Raw genomic sequence first — 5,640 nt, 5'->3', positions numbered from 1 at the left:
TTTAAGAAAAATAATAAAATAAATACTATTATAAAAGAAGTCAGCATTAGAAAATGGAAAATATTTGTCAGAACATTTTCGAGTGCAATTTTAAATCTTTGAAAATTGTGAGATTTTTGTCAACCTCCGTAGCAGCGTAAGGAGTGTTTTCCCCCGCCTGTGACCGGTATCTTAACAACGACAACTGTCCACTATTTTGTCGTCAACTACAGCCTGAGCTAATGAAATCGCCATCGGCGTTTGCGAACGAGCGGATGCGCCCGATTGCGTCTCCACCAATTAATTTCCCGATTGCGCGATGGAACCCCGCGGGCTCCACCAGCACGGGAAGGGTACATTTGCATATAAATTTGCTGCCAGGCACGCACTCGGAAAAGCGCCGATCGGCGAAAGTGCGAGTGCATTCGATTCCAATTATTTTAATCGGAGTAATTTTCCAAAAAGCACCACGTCGTTCACTTGCGTTCCGTGCGTGGGTGTGCGTGTGCGTGTGTTTGCTAGGTGACCGCCGCATTTCACATCCAACCACCACCCCCTTACCCTTACTTACATTTTCCTAGAGAAATTCGTAACGGGGAAACTCCATTTGCGGTAGGATAAATACTTTCATTCATTTTATGCAAATGTTGCCCACTTCATGGTGGCGAGAGGAGGGGCGGGGAGGTGCCTAGATTGGTCAACGTGGTTGAGTGGTCAGTTGATTTCAGACTCATCCGTGCCGTGGTCCCCCCCCCCCGCCCCGCACTCCCGTCTCTTCTACATGGATCCTTCACGTCGTCGTTGGAAAAGTGAATAAATCACCATAAATTGTGTCCCTATTGCGAAGGGCGCGTTGCGGGAACGCGCGCGCGCCAAAACCCCGACCCAAAACCACGAGTGTGTCGAGTGTCCCTCCGGCACTGTCAACGGCCGGTTTGGGGTCGGGTTGGGAAAATAGTGAGGTGTGGGGGGAAATGGTTTGAGCTTGATGGAACGTATCGAAAGACAATGTGGTTCAACTCTTAAGCCACGCCGTCGCTTACATCGAGGTTAAGGGTGGTGGTGAGAGGGGGGGAGGGGATGGGGTGACATGAGGTTGAAAGGTGTTGAGGGTAGGCAATACCGGGGGAGGGTGAACACCACCCACTCGCGATGAGGTGAGATTTTGGTGGTGATTTCGACCGAAGAATGTCCCCACAGCCGATGACCAAAATCACAACCCCTCACAGCATCCCCTTTTCCACCCCTCTACCACCTCACCCCAGTCAGTTGGGCATTTTCAGTTGTCAACGTGAATTGTAATTTATTGCGCTTTTTTCAACCTCCCCCACCCTCCGGACAACCGTGTCGAGCCCATCTGTTTACCCCCTTTTCCGCTTCCGGTCAGCTTCCGGCCGGACACTCAAGCATTTGCAGCGGGAGGAGCGGGTGGTGGCTCACAGCTACAAGCACACACCAATTGGCTTAGCGCGACGCTGACAGGTGGTCGGTGCAGGTATTTAGCGCCTGACAACGGTCAAGCGAAAACCCGACGACCGTTCCGGCGTTTTCCGCGTGGAAATCAACCAACCCCCCACTTCGGTTGTAAAGGGGGGAGGGGATGGGGTGGACAGCGGTAGAAAAGGGTCAGGGTTTTCGGAATCCAACCGGCTTGCGGTAATTTGTGGCAAAAGGATTATGTTTTCAAGCCGACCGGTCGAGCTGGCCACAATTTTGCGCCAACCGAACACTCTGGCGATGACTGGCGCTATCTTTCACCCCCCCCCCCCCTCCCCCCCCTCTTCCTCACAACTAGGTAAGGTGACAGATTTGGAGATTTTAATTGAACTTTCCGACGGCTGCCATTCCGGGTCGGAGGAATAAAATGTAGTGAAAGTTACGTCGGCGAGCGTCGGTCTGGGAGGGACCCCCTTAATTCATCAAGCTGTTAAGGACCGCATGTTCGCGTCCAGCGTTCACTGGGAAACTGATTTACAACATCCGAAGCGTATCTCACATCACAAGCAGAATTTGAAACATTTTAATCGGGTTAGCTACATTGTATCCTTTGTTTTCGTTTTAACATGTGTTTACTCTTTTTTGATGGTGCTTTTATTTTCTTAAAACTATTATTATTATTATTATTATTATTAATATTATTATCATTACTATTATTAATACTATTACTACTATTATTATTGTTTATTATTATCACTTACCCTAAAAAATATGAACTTATTAATATTTTACAATTTTCACCTAATACAACGTAATAAGTAACTCAAAGAGAAAAAAAAAATTTTTAAAAAATATATATACAGTCATGTTATGGCCAAAACAAACAATATATAAAATATAAAGCGCCTGCGATTCACCAGCAATTAGAAAAATTAAATGAATGGATTTGAATGCGTTAAAAGAAGAAGAAAATAATGAAATGATCTTAGAAAAGAATTACAAAAAGTAGCTTTCAGTAGAAAATTATTATATTGGCTCGGTTTAGGATTTGTAAGGGAATTTGTTTTACTTGTTTAGATTGCGTGGGCGAATTGAAACTTTTTTTTGAAAAATGAACTTTTAAAGTAACATATGAAACAACAAGGAAATGTGAATCACATCATACGTGGCCTTCAAACTCTAACATTATTTATAATTCTTCTCCTTATATTTCCCGTGGAGATCAACTAACTTTTTTTTTTATAAAATATGTATCCGAGTTGGCAAAAGTTACAGAATACTACTAGTCTCTTTTACAGAATTTATTCCTGTGGATAAATTTAGAAACCATATGAAAATACTGCAAGGGTGTACATTGGAATACAAGCTCTTATAAAACAAATAAGTCCAACTTTGACTCGATTGATTAACTTTTTTTTTTCTTGAATCTTATTTAACTAAAAGAGTTTTGAAAATCGACGGAGGTACTTTCAGGTAATTTGTTAAAGCTCAGTTATTTTTGTACTGAAGAAAAAATTAGACTACTTACTGAACAATCAAGAGACTTATAATTTCCACTCAGGGGAAAGTTATCTGGGAATCGAGAAAACCAGGTTAAACCAGGGCTTCCTGGGAAAAGGCTTTTTGAAAGGCTTTCCCGAAGGGAGGACATAAGAAAGATAGTTAACTAGTTTCAAAAGCACATAGTTTTATCTTAAATCTTTTTTTTATCTTTTTTTTCACAGGACGTTGAAAAATGGAAGGAAACCTATTACATCCGATCAAAAATATTATACTGTTTAATTTTTACAATTTGATTTGTAAAATTTCTACACTTGTTACCAAAGGAATACAAATGCAGACGTTGCAATAGACAACAAACCGGTTGTTGCTTTTCTCCCGAGATTAATCTCGAATGAAATCTTCCACAACCGCAACCCTCCTCTTTCCTAGTTTCTCTTTCACGCGTTTCCCAGCAACGGTTTCCCGAAGAACGCCCCAAAAATTTTCCTCGCCCTACACTGTTCCTGCCTCGCTTCTACTTTCACGCGGCCACATTTCTCCATTTCTCCGACCTCGCCGATTGGTTTAGTTCGCTCCGGTGCGCGAGGAAACGGGGCGTTTTCTTCGGGTGGTCGGTGGAAATACTGTGTGCGGGGTGCGAGACAAGATGCGACCCTTGCGTGCACGAAAGGGAAGCAAAAACCAGCATGAAGCATTCGATCGAGGCCAACATAGGCAACATCGCATCGAGCATAAAGTTTGTGACGCGCAACGGTGCGACTGTTGCAAGGGAATTTTGTATTTTTTTTCGTTTATCGCTGCGTTGCGCAGCATTCAAACTGTCACACCTGATGCGTCATCAACCTTGTGCGACAGAACCAGGGGTTCTGGGGGTTGTAGGGTGTTTTTTCTTCTACTCGTTATAACCAAATACTCATACCATAATTCCGGCATGTAAGCAGTTTTCTGCATGCCATTGAGAAATATTCATTTTGTCTTTCAGTGTGTTTACTTAACGAAATTCCATTGGAAATAGAAACGAAAAATTCGTCATCCCCGTTCATCGAAACGAGGCTATGAACTGTTTACTGAAAAGCTGATATGAGCAAACGTACCAAATCACAAACAAAGAACCGTTTCTTCTCCGTTCGCTCATCAGCACTTGTCCCTTCACTTAGTGTTTTGATATTTAGATTCATCTCACCATCAAGAACAAAGAACATCAAGAATTTGGTTCGGAATTTTGTGAGCTCAACTAAAATATTTAAGATTCAGAGAATCAGAAAAAATGTGCACCGAAAAACAAGACGGCATCACTTTTCTTATCGTAAACACACAAACTTTGGTTTCTAAATGTGTGTTTCATTAAATGAAGTCATTTAATTTCTTTTCGCGAAATTTAATAAACCAAGCGGAATATTTTTGAGGTGCACAAACAAACTAGAAACTCCAACCGAAGAAAAAAAAACATTCCATTCTCGATGCCTTCCTACATCTGAATCGAGTTGTTTACAAATTCGGACAAGTTAAAAATGGACGGTAGGCAAGCCACTGGCCATTGGATATCGTGCAAGAGGCTGGCCAAGCGAAGGTCAAGAAAATGGCAGAAAGCGAACGACTTGGGAAACGAAAGACGACGGTAAAGAATAAATCAAGATTGAAAGCAGAGTGGATGAAGGAAGGGCAATAACAGACCGATTTGAGAAAAGGCGAAAGGCGACGGTAAAGAATAAATCAAAATTGAAAGCAGAGTGGATGAAGGAACGGCAATAACAGACGACGTATGGGATTGTCCGGTTTCGTTTTAGTTTGCCTCTTCATCACGAGCGATTTTAGTTCTTCGACTTTTAACCCTTTGTTTTAATTTTTATCCTCTCCTGTTGTATATTTGAGAGAGACTATGTTTTATGTACGCATCAACTCCTCTTCAGACTACCTGTTTTTTTTGTTCTGTTGGGCTGTACCAAGCGCTTCCATTTCGTTTGGGTCATCCAGATGACTTTCGGGATCTGTTTGAAGTTTCACGAGAACCTTCCCAATAATTTAACATTTTAAAATTTACTTTAGCTGATACCATCATTTCTATTTTTATTTTGGAACGACCATCATTCCTTTGAATATGTATCCATATTTGGCCACTATATGCTTATAAACACTTGATAATTTCAAAGGACGCTCCATTCTCGTTACATAATTATATTGTTTTGTTTTAGTTTATTTGAGTTTTAGACTATTCTTAACGAGTTACTTTGTTTAGCTAGTTGCAAATGAGCGAACGCTTTAATTAACTTGTTTAGCTTAATTAATTTGTTGTTGTTTGTTATTGAAAATAAAGTTTAATAAAGTTTGCTTTGCTTAAATTTCCAACAAACTTCAGCTCGTGAATATTTTCATGCGAAATTTTATGGCGGATAAATATTGATCATTTTTCAAAAAAAAATTTCTTTGTTTAGCCCTAGTCTTAGTTATGTTTTCCATACAAAACAATGTATAGTTGTGTAATCGGGTGTATCGATCAGCGTTTCGACGGTTAACTTTCTATTTTTGCTCCATTGCAAGCAAAACCATTTTTCTCATTCCAAAAACTAATCTTCCACAACATTTCCATCCATTTCCGAGGCAGGCAAAAGATGACGCTCGCTTTTCTTCTGGCCGCTTCGCAAATGAACATAAACAGCAGCAGCAGCACACGATTACGAGCCGGCAACGGGCGACGACGGAAATGGATTTCCACATTGCGGC

Source organism: Anopheles ziemanni, chromosome X (genome assembly GCF_943734765.1).
Source record: "Anopheles ziemanni chromosome X, idAnoZiCoDA_A2_x.2, whole genome shotgun sequence".
Taxonomy (NCBI): domain Eukaryota; kingdom Metazoa; phylum Arthropoda; class Insecta; order Diptera; family Culicidae; genus Anopheles; species Anopheles ziemanni.
The sequence above is the reverse complement of the archived record's forward strand: the minus strand, read 5'-3'. Positions refer to the sequence as shown.